Source organism: Diadema setosum, chromosome 17 (genome assembly GCF_964275005.1).
Source record: "Diadema setosum chromosome 17, eeDiaSeto1, whole genome shotgun sequence".
NCBI lineage: Eukaryota > Metazoa > Echinodermata > Echinoidea > Diadematoida > Diadematidae > Diadema > Diadema setosum.
The window spans coordinates 16,627,176-16,644,504 of NC_092701.1; the positions used below are offsets into that span (position 1 = coordinate 16,627,176).

A 17,329-nucleotide genomic window follows, 5' to 3' on the forward strand; every position below is an offset into this window, starting at 1 on the left:
CAAATCCAACTCATTGATGAAATATAGAAATTCTTCTGAAACTAAAAAATGTATTGCATGAATGAATGAAATGTCATCTAGTAGATACTTTGAAAGCATACATTGTATCATTGATCTCCATGATTGTATCAGGACTCTTTAGAATTCTGAAAACGTATTGGTCCCCATCTCAGCCAGTGTTTGATTATACCAACACTATGAAGGCACGTATCCTCTTTCATTCTTCTGATACACCTTAAAATCATCAGTACATCAGTTGTGCCATTTATTGACCATTACCTATCGACACACATGCATGCAGTTAACTTGTAAGTATTCCAAGTATATAATAAAGTGTTGTCTATGAAATAGAGCCAAATGACAGTATTCTAAAAAGGTGACTTTTAGTAACCGTGACATTATAGGGTTCAAAAATAGATCTTGAAAATAACTGTAACATTTGTTGCCAATTGGCAGGTAATTGATATGCCCAAAGGGAAACTGAATTCTCATTCTCAGTCACATGAGCATGCTTAAAATGCATTCGACTGCATGTAAGACTATGTCACTCCATAGAGAATTAACATACAATCCAGTTCCATCTTTACAGATGTTGATATGAGTAATGAGACCTCTTCCTGCCTCCCAAAAATCTTTTCTGCACTAGTGAGTTACTCAATACTTGACTTCCCCCACAAATTATAGAATAACAGTGAAATCCCCTTGTTATCTTTTGAACAAGTGCATTTACTTCTGAATATTTTGTTCAGAGGTAGGAATCTTATTACAAAAGTTATGAAAGTAGTACAAGAAGAGGGAGTCTTTATGTAATGATAGCACACATGTCCTTGTGTTTAGCATGTATAACTTTCAAAAAACAATCATCATTTATAAACAATTAAATTTCAATGCATCTATTAGTTTCCCCCAGGAAGTTTTAAAAGCATGATACGATTGGTGATTTTCTCAAAGCATAGTCTCTTTTTAACTGCATGAAGAGAGAATGTTTGCCAATTTCGATTTATCTTTTTTTCAATTGTTTTTCTTCATTTTGTTTCATTTTCTTTTTGGAGGGCAATCATCAACCAACAGAACTGCAAAAACTGTACATTTAAGCTTCTGGGAAATACATACACAGAAAAAACACTCAGACAGCCTTTAAATGTGAGTAGAAAGGCATCCCTGGGAGTGACTTCCCTGGGAGCCCACAAAGCACACTGCTCAAGTTGGCTTTTCAAGAAGGCACTCAGCATAGCCAAGACTATGACTCACTCCCACAGACCATATCCTCCTTCCCACCCCTCCCTTACCCCTCCCTTATTCCTCCCTTACCCCTCCCTTATCCCTCCATTACCCCTCCCTTATCCCTCCATTACCCCTCTCTCACCCCTCATCCATTCCACTTAATGGTACATCTTAACACAGCAAAATAACTCTTCATTTTTTTATAACAGGCCAATCACACCATAAAAGTGCCTCTCATAAATCACTCATTGTGCTTTTAATGAGGAAATATGAATTCTTCTCTCCAATAAATGACCACACAAACTGATGACTTGCACCTTTGTAACATCCCACACACTGAATCTGGGATGTTTTGTATGACAATTAACATTGTGTTATTGAACAATGTGAATTGTTTGCCATGTATCGCCTTTCTCCAGTCAATGTAGACATAAAGCCAACAGACGCAACAGAAAAATGTCTTTAAAAATATTCTATGAAAAATGATGAACAAGAAAATCAACAGGATTAGTCAGTCTAAGACGAATGTCTATTCTGTGTTTGGCCAAATGATCATTATTGATCCAAGCAGGAACTACAAGTTATGACAATAAAGACAGTTTTAATCAAGAATAAGAGCTATTTCACACAGGCAGTGGTTTCTCATCGCAGTATAAAATAATGTTTAATGTGATAACTTTAACTGAAGTCAAGTGCTCGCCTGTATACCACATCAATAATGCCACATGCATTAAGCTAACACAGCAAATCATTTGTTTTGTGTTTCTTGATCTGTAGTGTATGGTGTGCACAGTTAGACCATGGAGGTACAAAGAAAGATTGATGTTACTTAATGTCCATTTTTCTTTAAAAAAAATAAAATCATGAGTGGTGTCTTCTCCAGTACATCTCTCAAATGCTAATTTTCTCTTCTCTGTAAGGAAACATGGAACCAATACAGAATATGATAGTGATTCAAACTGATGCTAAGTCATGAAGTCGCTATAATGAGGTACCTGTGAGTCAGGTTTTGATGGAAAAGAATGGGAACAAGAAGAGATGTTTCCATCACTAAAATCAGGGGCAGTACTACATTGTACTTCTGGTCAGTATCCCAACTGGTCAGTATCAAAACAGGCCAGTATATCCATTGGTCAGTATCCCTACTGGTCTGAATGCTCACTGGTACGTATACCCCCACTTGTCAGTATCCCAACTATGGTCTGCATCTTCACTGGTCAGTATCTCTACTATGGTCTGCATCTTCACTGGTCAGTATCTCCATGGTCAGTACAGTATCTCTACTGTCATATCTCACTGGTCAGAATTAGGCAAGTTGCAAATCTTCCCACTCCTGGGGAAATCTACTCAATCTTGACCTGGAAGAAAAAAAAAAACCCTGACAGAGTAATACCATCACATCTAGAACTCATGGAAAGTCAAGAAAAGACAATTCTTGTGATCCACACAGCCCTGATTTTCCTCTCTTTTTTTTCAGCTGATGATCAAAGTGACTAACCAAAGAGACTCATTGATACAAACGTAATCCAAAACATCACAATATGTGACATTCAACGAACATCTTGTAGATAGTGAAGGTAATACTATGCACATTTAGAAGTGCAGTGATAAAGTCAATCAGTCTTCAATCCTCATCCGCATACTAAGACTTTAACATGTTGTAAACAATGCTAAAATCTGACAAAAGTAGGTTGTTTGTGACTGAATAGGAAATCATGTTCCTATACTCTCACCACTCCAGTAGCCAGCAGCCTTCCCTTCCCACCTGGCCATCAAATCCTCACAAGTGTTACTGCATGCCTGGAATACATTTGACCTGCAGCCTAACTAATCTTTAAAGCTCATTTACACTGCGCTTCACATCCAAATGAGGTTGATTGGGGTTTGGAGTCTTCCTTCCTTTTCAACTGGGAGGGTGAAGGGAAGGAGACCCAAATTACTATCAGGATGCAAACATTTTCATCTCAGGGGAGAAAATATTTCTCAGTTCTCTGAAAGGTGGTTGAAATACCTACAATGAAGTAAAGTTAAAGGACAAGTTCACTTTCATAAACATATGGATTGAGAGAATGCAGCAATATCTTAGTAGAACACTGAGTAAAATCGGACAATCCAGACAAAAGTTATAAATTTTTGAAGTCTTGTCTTCAGCAACCGCTGGATGTGAAGACTACTACAGCTTGTGATTTTATGTGTAGAACAATATATAAAGAAAGCATAAAGACAATTTAATTTTGGTTTTCTCACATGATAAAAGTGCAGATGACTTGCCTCTTTTAAAAGGCTGGGGAAATAATATTACCCTTAACATATGTCAGTTACAAGCTGAGGGAATGCGCACTTTTTTTAAAAACTGAAATTTTGCAGAATTTTCTTTATAGTTTCCTTCTATTGTTCTACGCAGGTGACATCATCAAATACAGTTGTCTTCTCATCCAGCAGTGACTGCACAGAAACTTTAGAAATTAATAATTTTTGAACAGATTGTCCGATTTTCCTCAAACTTTCACTGATGTATTTTACTTATATTGCTGTGCATTATCTTAATCCATGAAGGTGAACCTGTCCTTTAACATACTATTTCTTGCTTAATTCAGTTGATTAGAAAAGTCTTCTCTAAGAGAATAGAAATGATACTGCACACATGCTCTCCTAATATTTCTAAGCTTGAATTTACCAGTTTTCCAGATTTGGTATCATACTAGGAGTTGATTCAGCACTGCATAATTAGGTGTTATCTAAGAGTGTTTCCCTCCAGAAATTATTGCACTGGACATCACTGCTACCTGTACAAAAGGAATATAACTCATTCATGGCTGATTTGTAGACAAAGTGGCATAACTATGAATCTATCAAATATTTCAGTCCAGGTCACATTAATCTTACATCTTCACATTCTCAGTCTTGTTATTCTTTACTCAGCTTTTATTTAGTAAACATGGTATCCCCTTGCCCCTCTTCCACTCCCTCCCCCTGCCCCCCCCCCCCCCCCCCCCACACACACCCTTTACTGTAAAAGTGGACGTTTCCGTGGGTGTGGAAATATTTGCGCATTTTTGAAACACGAAATCACAGCAAAAAGAAGAGCACTACATACTTTTGCTTGTAACATGTAATTATATTTCACATATCTTGATTCAGTGGAATTAAAACCACGCATAATTCTATCCGACTGAGCGTGAAAAATTACTCAAGTGAGCACCTTCCACTTTTACAGTAATCTCCAAATAGTGACAAAAGACTCCCAAAGTCTGAGAGCCTTGCGTCTTTAGCCATTCAGCCAACATGGATGGCGTAAGTCAAGGTTATAGGAAGTCCCTCTAGTCAGAATCCTTGCCTGCCCTAGATCCTATGATACTGTGTGACATATGAGATGTCTGTACCAGAAATTTGAACGGCAGAAGGGGCTGTTATTAATCCCTCCTGAATTTTTTTCTTTTGAGGTTATTAGGTGATACTTTGGTCTTGTATTCTTTCCCTTTAGATTTGAAGGCAGGTGTGAACAGCCTTTAGCAGCCATTACTTGGTAATCTTTCTTCCACGAACATCTTCAAAGAAAGCATTTCCTGAGTTCCTGTAAAGATTAGGCTTGATATCTAATTGCATTACTGGCAAAACTCATCAATCACTGTGCTGCACTAATTTAAACTATCAGGAAATTAATTTTTCCTGTTCTTCTGACTCCAGTATTCTAGATTTCCATATCTACATACATGTACTTATCATTTTATCATTTTATCTATTTGCATATCTAAAGTAATGCATTTAAAACATATTTAATTACAAAGAACTATAAATGTTGAGTGAGGTGGTGTATTCTTCCATCACAACATCACACCTTATGCAGGGCTCGACACTAACGGATTTAGAGGCGTCAATAACAGGTCCTGGCACGGTAAACACCTCTCGCGCATCGGAGGGGACTAGGCCTCCTGAGGCTGAGAAATCTGTTCAAAGTACAGAGCCGGATTGTCCAGAAGATGCAACCCAGAACAAAAAAGAATAAAGTGAGAGGAAGGTTTCACTGACGCCGGACCTGGGACCCCTCATGAAAAGTACGGTAACAACAACGAAAGCCAAAAAAATACAGAGACCCGCACGTAGATGGCGTCAATATTCGGTACACGAATTGTACGCCAGAAAATCTAATAACAACAACAACAACTAACGGTGGCCCGGTGGCCCAGGGCCACCAAAAACGCACGTCGGGCCACCAAAATTTCAGAAATGAAGAATGTGGTGGCCTGATCGGGCCACCAAAAAAGGTCGGATGTTTGCCTTTGGGCCACCCAAAATAAAAGTTAGTGTGGAGCCCTGCCTTAATATGCCACCAAACATAGCTCTTTTGCTCACAGGATGAGGGTAAACCTCTGATGGACTCTACATACCCTATCAGGATGACTGGAACTACACCAGCTCTCTTCCATATCATCCCACACAGTTATCAGCACTCATGATTAGTGATGACAAAGACAGGGCATGATATGGGCCATAAGCTGAACACACACATTACGCTGACTCACCCAAAGTACGCTCACTGACAGACTCAATTACCAGCTTCAACAACTTTCCCTTCTTGCCTTTCCTGACCCCCTTCACTCTTCCAATTCATTACAACAAAATGTGAGTTGTCCCACTTGGGATCACACAGGCTTTTTAATGTATTTATAATCAAAACACTAATTCTATCCATTTAAAAATCTCGGGTGAAAGATGTTTCTTTTCTTTTGGGATAACCTACAAGTATTTGAAGACCCTGATGAATGAAAATGGTTTTGATGAATTTTCTTGATCTGTACTCTACTCTGCTTTATTTTTAAATTCTATGAGATGTTTGTGTGTATAGCACCTTATCTATAGATAGTCCATGTTGGCCACTGAATAGCTCCATCATGGTATTATGATAGAAAGAACCCACCACAGTACCTCAATCAGGGGCGGATCCAGGAATTCCGAAGGGGGGGGGGGGGTGTCAAAATTATTTCTGGTGCTACTTCTGGGTTTCATCGGCTGATAAGCAAAAAAAATATATATATTTTTCAGTTCCTTGTGGCACTTCCGGGATTCATTGGCTGACAAGCAAAAAAAAAAAAAAGCCTTCAGCGCAATTTTCTGCTGCCACTACAATCGGCTGACAAAGATGGTTTCTTCAAAAATTAAAGGGGGGCACCCGTGCCCTTTTCATGTTTGTTTTTATTTCTTTTGTTTAAAAAAATGAGGGGGGGGGGGGCGCACGCCCGGATCCACGTATGTCGATCATCACACAGCATTTACCGGGACACTCTATAATGTATGTCAAAATGACGAGAAACAACCTAGTGACCAGTGAATTTCTAGGAAAGAACTTCACTATATACCAACATAAATGGTCTTGCTTCCTATGTGAAAACTGTTGCCAAAATTAGAAATAACTCATGCCTTGGAAAGCAAATTTATCAAAACTACCAATACTGGCAATATCCCCTTATCATGTCATTTTCATGATAGGGATGGTACATGCACAGGAAATAAACTTGAATTACACATCATTGCTCGAGACAGCAAGCAATAGAAATGTCATGTGCAAAGTCCACTGACTGTGAATGAACAAAATCAGGGCTAATGCAGATGACCAGAGCAGAAATTTGGTGTCCATGTCTGGCAAGTGTGAAACAGAAATCACAAATCCAGTACCTTGCAGGCACTGTAATGAGACAGTTCCCATCCACTTTCCTTGAAAGGTGGCAGAGATTGTCAGAGTAGCCTGGGTGAGGTAAAACTACCAGGGTATAAAGTTGAAATTGCCATCAGGGTGTGTTGAAGTTGTGTGTCTAGCTTGACGTGAGTCATGTCATAATAACAGTTGATGAAGTCATCCCATCACATTGGAGGTGTTCTTTCCTGAATCCCTACATCCAACGAAGCAATCGGTCAGTCAGGAAGGCTCACTTGCCACCCTGACCGTTGCAAGCTTATTACATGTAACTGACCACAGTCACTGCATAATACTAGATGAAGTCCTACACCTAAATTTTGAAAGTGACCATTGCATCACTGGGGGCTAACTCAGAATTCTCACTATTCAGTGAGAATTATTGCAATTTAGTTAAACCTTTTTCAAACTATATTTACTGGTAATACCATCATTTTGCATTAATTCAGAGCCTGAGAGGATAAAACATACAGTTTACGAGATCCTGATCCTTCACCGATTCTTTCCAATCCCCACCCAATCCAACCCCCATCCAAACCCAGCAAAGAGAAACATCAATAGCAGTAGAATATACACATCTCTGATTCTAAACTTTTTTTTTTTCTCACAGCTGATTAGCTACACAGTATCAGATCACATATCCCACTACAGAAAATACATGTATCTGACAAAGATTTGTATTTACGCAGCAGCAAACATACATACAATGTATTGCCAAAATCTGACAAATAACTTTATGAAAGTTAAACACATTTTAGATGGTTTTCACTGATTTCAAACATGAGAGACCCTCCTTTATAATATAGTAGAAAACTACATCAACATCATATACAGGGCTGCACACTAACCCATTTTTCTGCCGGTCCAACCTGTCTCTGTCGGACCGGTAAATGCCCCGTTTTAACATTTTTTACCGGTCTGAACAGAAAATTTACCGGTCAACAACGACAACCTAAAAAATAAACTTATTTTCTTGTTTTTTTATGGACGTACCCCCCCCCTACCCATGTACATTTTACAGATTAATATTTTTTTTTAAACTTGCATTATCTATTGCACAAGAAATTAAAAAAAAAGATAGGAAAAACTAGAATGTTTGTTTGTGAATTACAGTGTAAAACGATAATGAACAAAATTAGATTGTATCAAATGCGTTTGTGACTTTTTCTAAACATCGGCGCACGAACTTGCTGCGTAACCTGCTCTTGGTGGTCAGTTGGATTGCGACGATTTAATGAATTATTTTAGCTGTGAAATTTTCTGATGTACGCGCTCCAAGGAGTTCTTTATTTTTCGCCCGATAATCTATTCGCATTTGTGCATGCGTTCTTGAAAGGCACACGACATGCAGGGCCGAATTTTCAATCCTTTTTGCGCCCATTTCCACCTCAAATATTAGCGGGATTGTGACGATTTCATAAATTACTTCGGCTGTAATCTTTTATGATAACGCGCCAAAATGGGTTGAAAATGTGTCCTTCATTTTTCCCGATAAACTCTTCGAATTTCGTAAGTGCGTTCTTAAAAAGATGCACCACATGGCCGAATTCATGATACTTTTTGCGCCTATTTCCACCTCAAATATTAGCGGGATTGTGACGATTTCATAAATTACGTCGGCTGTAATACTTTTTCTGATGCAAGCGCCAAAAGAGGTTGAAAATGTGTCCTTTTATTTTTTCCCGATAAACTCTTCGAATTTCGTAAGTGCGTTCTTAAAAAGATGCACCACATGGCCGAATTCATGATACTTTTTGCGCCTATTTCTACCTCAAATAATCAGCGGGATTGTGACGATTTCATAAATTACTTCGGCTGTAATCTTTTATGATAACGGGCCGAAATGGGTTGAAGATGTGTCCTTTATTTTTTCCCGATAAACTCTTCGAATTTCGTAAGTGCGTTCTTAAAAAGATGCACCACATGGCCGAATTCATGATACTTTTTGCGCCTATTTCTACCTCAAATAATCAGCGGGATTGTGACGATTTCATAAATTACTTCGGCTGTAATCTTTTATGATAACGGGCCGAAATGGGTTGAAGATGTGTCCTTTATTTTTTCCCGATAAACTCTTCGAATTTCGTAAGTGCGTTCTTAAAAAGATGCACCACATGGCCGAATTCATGATACCTTTTGCGCCTATTTCCACCTCAAATATTAGCGGGATTGTGACGATTTCATAAATTACTTCGGCTGTAATATTTTCTGATGCAAGCGCCAAAAGAGGTTGAAAATGTGTCTTTATTTTTTCCCGATAAACTCCTCGAATTTCGTAAGTGCGTTCTTTGATGCACCACATGGCCGAATTCATGATACTTTTTGCGCCTATTTCTACCTCAAACAATCAGCGGGATTGTGAGGATTTCATAAATTACTTCGGCTGTAATCTTTTATGATGCACGCGCCAAAATGGGTTGAAAATGTGCCCTTTACTTTTTCCCGATAAACTCTTCGAATTTCGTAAGTGCGTTCTTAAAGATGTTCCACACAGCCGAATTCATGATACTTTTGCGCCTATTTCTACCTCAAATATCAGCGGAATTGTGGCGATTTCATGAATTACTTCGGATGTAACTTTTTGTGATGCACGCACCGGCTAGAATGGTTGAAAATGCGATCTTTATTTTTCTCCCCATAATCTCTTCGCATTCCGTACATGTGTTCTTGAAAGGTATACGACACGGCGGAATTCACGATCCTTTTTGCGCCTATTTCTACCTCAAATATCAGCGGGACTGCGATGATTTTATGAATGACTTCGGCTGTCATCTTTTATGATAACGCGCCAAAATGGGTTGAAAATGTGTCCTTTATTTTTCCCGGATAAACTCTTCGCATTTCGTAAATGCGTTCTTAAAAGATATACGACACGGCCAAAAATCATGATTCTTTTTGCGCCTATTGTTTCCTCAAAACTTCAACGGGATTGCGATGATTTCATGAATTATTATTCGGCTGTAATCTTTATGATGCACGGGCCAAAAGGGGTTGAAAATGTGTCCTCTTTTTTTCTCCCAATAATCTCTTCGCATTTCGTACTTGCGTATACGACACGGCCGAATTCACGATCCTTTTATCGCCTATTTCTACATTGAATATCAACCGAATTGTGGCAATTTCATGAATTACTTCAGATGTAATCTTTTGTGATGCGCGCACCAACTAATAGAATGGTTGAAAATGCGTTCTTTATTTTTCTCCCCATAATCTCTTCGCCTTCCGTACATGCATTCTTGAAAGGTATACGACACGGCCGAATTCACGATCCTTTTTGCGCCTATTTCTACCTCAAATATCAGCGGGATTGCGATGATTACATGTATAACTTCGGATGCAATCTTTTATGATACACGCGCCAAAATGGGTTGAAAATGTGTCCTTTATTTTTCCCGGATAAACTCTTCGCATTTCGTAAATGCGTTCTTAAAAGATACACGACACGGCCAAAAATCATGATTCTTTTGCGCCTATCGTTTCCTCAAACTTCAACGGGATCGCGATGATTTTATGAATTATTATTCGGCTCTAATCTTTATGATGCACGGGCCAAAAGGGGTTGAAAATGTGTCCTGTATTTTTCACCCAATAATCACTTCGCATTGCGTACATGCCTATACGTCACGGCCGAATTCACGATCCTTTTAGCGCCTTTTTCTACATCAAATATCAGCGGGATTGCGATATGTCACTAATTATTTCGGCTGTTATCTTTTGTGATACATTCACCAGAAGGGTTGAAAATACGTTGTTTATTTTTCTCCCGATAATTTCTTCGCATTTGTGCATGCGTTTTCAAAATCGTACTTTGCATGAAGGGCCGAATTCGATATTCTTTTTGCGCCTATTATTGTTTACTCAAATTCCAACGGGATTGCCAAATTTTCATGAATTACTATTCGGCTGTAATCTATATGATGCAGTCGCCAAAAGGGGTGAAAATGTGTCCTTTATTTTTCTCCCGCTAATCTTTTCCCATTTCGTACATGCGTTCACATTCACGATCCTTTTGCGCCTATTTCTACCTGCAAATATCAGCGGGATTGTGGCGATTTCATGAATTACTTCGGATGTAATCTTTTGTAATGCAAGCACCAGAAGGGTAAAAATGTGTTTTTTATTCTTCTCCCGACAATCTCGTCGCATTTGTGCATGCGTTTTTGATGAACAACACGGCATGCAGGACTGAATTCAAGATCCTTTTTGCGCCTATTATTTCCTCAAATTTCAACGGGATTGCGTTGATTTCATGAATTGTTATTCGGCTGTAATCTTTTATGATGCACTCACCAAACTGTTTCCTTTATTTTTTTTTCTCCTCTATAATCTCTTCGCATTTCGTACATCATAAGCTTCTGAAAGATACGACACGGCCGGTCGTATTCATGATCCTTTTTGGGACGATTTCTACCTCAAATATGTAAGCGGGACTGCCATGATTTCATGATTTTTTTTTTCTCCCTAGTATTATCTCTTCACATTTTGTGCATGCGTTCTTAAAAAGTTCACGGAAGGGCCGATTTCGTGATCCTTTTTTGCGCCTATCTTCATTATGAGACCATTCTGAGCGAATGAAAATATTCATTTGTGAAATGACTGTGTAAAAATGAAAATAAACGCAATCAGATCCATTTACTGTATCGCTGAATATCGAATGTGTTTTTACTTTTTCTAAAAATCGACACTAGTATATTAGTTCTAACATAACTGCCACGCTGCAGCGAAGCCGGGATCGGATCGATCTTGCGTTAAAAATCATGAGTAAAATGACCCAGAAATGCGTGCGCTTCTATCAATGCTTCTTGTCTGGCATGACCGCCGATCGCAAGCAATCGAAAAGCAGTTACACTGTATACATGCTTTGCATGTATTGCATTGCATGCAGTGCGTGAGCAGCGCCAAATGCGCAAGCTAGCGCGACTCCGATAACTGGTCGACTGCTAGTGCTCAAAACTAATCCCGTTTACTGTACAAATTGCACCGGTAGACATAAACGAAAACTTGCGTAAAACTTGTTGAACAGTGCGATATCTTGCATTCTGTTTCTCCCTGATCGGGGCTGCTCTTTTTCGTTCTACTGACCCCACCAATGTTTTTTTTTTTTTTTTTTTTTTTTTTTTTTTTTTTTTTTTTTTTTTTACTGGTCATGTCGGACCGGTAACTTGTGGATTTCCTGAAAAGTTACCGGTCCGACAGTGACTTTTACCGGTCTTTGACCGTCGGACCGGCGCCAGTGTGCAGCCCTGTCATATATGATTGAATCTACAATGTAGTCAATAGATCTTATATGATACTAACAACAACAAAAAATACTGCTAATATACAAAAAAGGAAAGTCCTCTGTGTCAAAAGAAGATATAGATTTCAGTGCAAATGTGATTCACAGAGCTCAGCTATTCTTAATTTACAATCACCATTGCAACTAATTGGAAATTACAAAAGAGCTTGAAATTTGAAATTATCAGAAAAAATATCCATACCAGAATTTGCCAATTCTATTGTTTTCATTCATTTGTATACCTGTACAAAGCTGTTTGGCAGGAATGATAAATGGATCTATTTCTGGCCAGCTGGATACACCCTATTGTTTTCCTCCAGACATCGAGTACAATGAACTCTTATAAAAATCACAATAGCAATAGGTGTAAGACAATGAAAGAAAATGAATACAATGGGGGGGGGGGAGAGAACAATTATCTGTACTCTAAAATACTGCAGAATGTAGAAAGTTAGACACTGATGAGCAAAGTTAACACATGATATAACTCACTGTATCTAGTGAATGGGCTTTTATAACATATTCTGAATTTTCTATGCCCTTCAAACAATAGTCATCGATGTTTTTGTAGATTCCTCATATTTCATGTGTATTCATTCTTTTGTTTGTACTTGACAGCTTGCACATTCAATTCCAATATGTTTATAATTTACTTGTAAAATGTGGAATATAGAATGTTATATATTCCTAAACCAAACTAAAACCAAACCCACACCACTGGGTGAAAGAAAGCTAAGATGAGAATTGGTGTAATGGTATTAAGTAAAGCATACTTAAAACAGGTTTTATGAAGACTGATCAGGAAGCAAATCAAAGATACCGACATCAAAAATTGGGTGTGGAATGAGCTGTTGGTCAGGTGGATTCATGGATCTTTGGTGGTGAAGAAACTGTCAGTTCAAAAGAGATGTAAGTTCACGTGAGCGAGAAGGTGGGGCGGCAGGGATTGACAAAAGATGGGTGGTTATACCTGGGATTACACTGGCAATCACAACAACACAGCACTGAAGAAGCAGGACAGACAGGGGGTAGGGATGAGTGTTAATTAACCTCATGAGTAAGCCAGACTTATTTGTGTGGAGAGAGACCAGGTTGGTGTTAGAGCGCTCTTTAAGGGCTTTTTACACTTGCAAATTTTTGCTTATTCCTGTACCAACGGTGGGGCTGGGGGGGGGGGGGGGGCCTTAGCCCACCGTTGGTACCGGACTTTCCTTAGCCCACTTTCTGTTTACACTTGTTTTTGCCAAAGTGGGCTAGCCCCACTGATAATCCTGTACTATCTGACCCTGCAAAAAAGCAGGGTTAGCACTGCCATTGCGGTGCCAACCCCGCAACTGCGGTGCCAAGCAAGCAAGTGTAAACAGAACGAAAAAATAATCCGGGGCTAAGCGACGGAGACGAAGTCCAACCCCCACTGACCAATCAGAAACGAGGTAATCAAGTGCTGCCGGTGCGTGCGTGTACTTGTACAGTGAACAGCGTAATAATTAATATTCATGTGGTTTGGAAAATACAGGACTAAGAAATACGAGTGTAAAAAGGTCAGTTTTCTCCTTACCCAGGACAAGAGCTTAGTACGGGATTTATTGGCGAGTGTAAAAAGCTGAAAAAAATTGGTACGGGACTAACGATAGTCCTGGGTCAGAGAAAGTACAGGGTTAAGAAACACAAGTGTAAAAAGGGCTATAAAGGCACAAACTGGGGTCAGATTGGGGTGAGGGAAAGTAATGCATTGGATAGAAAGAACAAAAAGTTTGACTTATAAAAGTAAAGCAAGGCTGCTTTTACCTAAAAACTAAATTGGGGACCAAAATAATCTTGCAACTAGAGTTAACTGTACAATGTCAATTTACCTCATATGGTACCTGGTAAACATGGTTGGATCAATATTTGGATGCTGATATATACAATGTAAAGTGGAATAACAATAGCTTTACAACTACAATTTGTAGGAGGAATGAAATGGAAAACTGTATGGATGATAATACTTTTGTAAGCTACAAACTTGTAGTGTTCATACACCATGCAGGTCCATGAAATCATGAATAAGTGGTTGAGATATGATGACAGTGTGGTAAACTATCCACGGAGAATTCTGTTATCATCCAGTCTTAGCAGAGCTAGGGTTTAGTGTTCACTGAAACAATCCACCTGCTCTGCCATGTCATTTCATCAGCACAGAGTTTACCAACAAATAGTGGATGAATTCTGCTCAGCCTCATCCAAAAATAGCTGCTGACCATAAAATAACAAAGCTCATTCACTGTAGTATTATACACGTCATACTTCCAAAACAGTCATGTCATATTTGATGAAGGTCTAAAATGACAAATCTTATAATCAATTAAATTCACATTGACTCTATCAATAACTTTAAGAATTTTTGTCATAGATATCACCTCCTATCATATGACCAAAAAAAAAAAAAATATATACATGTATATATACTCTAAAAGCCTCTACAGCTTTATGCTGACAGCAAATTATTTCATGAAAACATACAAATATCACATATTTGAAGATTACTTAAAACCTATGTCCCAATTTTCTGAATAAAGCTTTCAGTACTTGAGGAATCTCATCTTATGATAAAAACATTAAAGACAGTGGGAACATATTTGCTCAGTACAGTTATTAAATTGTTTTCTTTTCTTTTTTCCTTTTTTTTTTTTTTTTGGTGGGGGGGGGGAGGGAGTGTCATGCACTATATTGGGCTGTCTTCAATCTATTAGTATTCAACACACCCTTTGATACACTACATCTTTTAAAGCCTTTTCTTTACAGCACCATTGAGGTGTCTATATAAAGCAACTGGAACTAGTATCCCACTTTCTTTTAAATTCCTGCATCTAGAATGGGTTGTAATGTGATCCATGACAGGCACTAGAAATATCTTTAGCTGGCCTGTGCCTTTAACTAGAATAAAGGAAACTGGGCTGATTATGGTCACTAAAACAGATAAAGATTCCCCTCAGTAGAATTAGTCTCAAAATAGAAAGAGGCTAATTAGATCAAAAGCAGATCAAATTAATTTCTCCATAGGCATTCCGGAACAGAATTAGACAAGAATTAGACTGCATCCCACACACAAAAGACTGGGTCAGCAATAATAAATTGGAATTTTGTGAAGCTAAAGTATTTCAGGGACATCATCTGGAATATTCAACTTTGATTTGGCACATTCTTCTTTGGCAGCAGTGACTTCATAAGATTATACAACAATGCTCTTCTACACATGAGGTTAGCTACCGAAAGTGCCAGCATTTCACTTGAGGTCCATTCAAGTAACAGCTTTGGCCAACACTGCAGCACCAGCTGATAATAATCTTTACTGATTTTGTTTACTTTCTATTTATGCTGTGTATCGAAGTGAAAAATGAAAGCTAATACATACCCATAATTTCGTGAAAGTATCTAAACAATGCTGAGTGATTCACAATTCTACAATCACCAGCACATTAGAGTGTATGAGTTGATAATATGCTTGTCCTGTCAAAACAATTCACTGCATTTTTGACATATTCAATAGCTCTGGTATTAGCTCTGCAGTGAACAAGAGCAAAACATTTGCTTCATTCCTTGTTCAAACCTTGCCACTTAATTGGAATGTAATGATTATAATCTTACTGCAGATACATTATGACACCTCCTTATTACATATGCACACAGTAAGTAATGTATTCTATTGTTTCGCCAATCTTAATTAGAGATCTCCTCATATTGTTTGTGTTCTGCATGAAGGATTAAATGATGGCTCAATCAAGCCGCACTGCATGATGATGAACAATAGGAAGAGAGGTGACTTTCACTGTCTGGTCTGTCATATGACAAGCCTTTCATATTATTAGGGTCAGTCCTGCAATTACCTCACATCATGGTCCTTAACACATCATGCAGCCTGAGACAAACACATTTAGGTCAGCCTAGTTGGTCAGTTGGGTCATAATGAAGATACAACATTCAGGCCACTGCTGCAAAGAGAGGGGAAAGTCATCAAAGGAACCAGTGCTGGTAGTCTCTATGTATGGTCTTTTACAAGAAAACTAGACTGCATCCGTCTGTACAGCAATACTGCCCTACTTTGGCAAAAGGAAGCAAGTGACATAAGTGACATTTCTCGTAAAAGAGCAAAATGTGTCTGTCATTTACACTGACGTCAATGGAATATCATTATATCTTATCTAACATATCTCTGAGTAGGATGAGTGTTTCTTCATGAAATTTGGCCTGGAAGAAGAGCTCATCATGTGAATTATGAAAACATCAATAACTCAAATTCGGATGGTATGTCACTTGCTTCCTTTTGCCAAAGTAGGGCAGAATAGGGTTAAGGCTGATGGGACTACCACGGGGCACTGAAATCATCCATATCATATCCAAGTGAATACTGGTAGCCTTGATAGGACACAAATAACATTTATAAACATGTAATACACTTTAGCAGCAATACAAACATGGCAATTGGTTCAGAAGCAACCACATGATGTCAAAATGACAGCACTGATTCTTTGTTGCTTGTTCCTACAGTTAAACACAAAGTACTTTCAAATCACCCTTATACATGTACGCTTGTGGATGAAGTGATATCTAGATCGAATAAATATTTCATATCTAATCATACCATGTCACAACAAAGTGAAATCAATTTGATTTGTGTTGTCTACTTAGACTGTGCAGCATAAGGAGTGTTATCTCTTTCAGTTACAAAAATGGACAAATAAACTGTTTCTGAATTAAAAACTAAAGCTAAAGTTAAATGAATGTCTACATGTAGATTTCATGTATTGTCTAGTATCAAAGAACAGTGGGAGTCAGCACTGTATCAGCTTCATTTTTTCTCAAAGCTACTTTGTGCCTCTGAGTAATATGTATAAATGATGGCTAGACCCTCATCCCTTGATACATTCTTTCTAAACCTCAAGACTTTAATACCATCAAGCCTTGTCATCCCTATTCAATGTGACAGCTATGGCTTTCTCTTGTGATATCACTCCAAAGACCAGCTGTCATTCTCATGTGCTTGAAGAAGAGTCCCCACCCCCACCCCCCCCCCTCCCCCATGCTCTTTAGACATGCTGAGTGAAGGCTGCAGTAATTGAAAACTTATTGTACATCTTTTAGCCAGGGAATCACAC

The 17,329-nt window shown here is 38.5% G+C and overlaps 1 protein-coding gene across 1 annotated transcript in view; it reads right to left on the minus strand.

Moving 5' to 3' along the window:
* LOC140240723 (uncharacterized) overlaps positions 1-17,329 on the minus strand; it is a 68,879-nt gene that overhangs the window by 43,930 nt on the left and 7,620 nt on the right. The window lies entirely within an intron of this gene.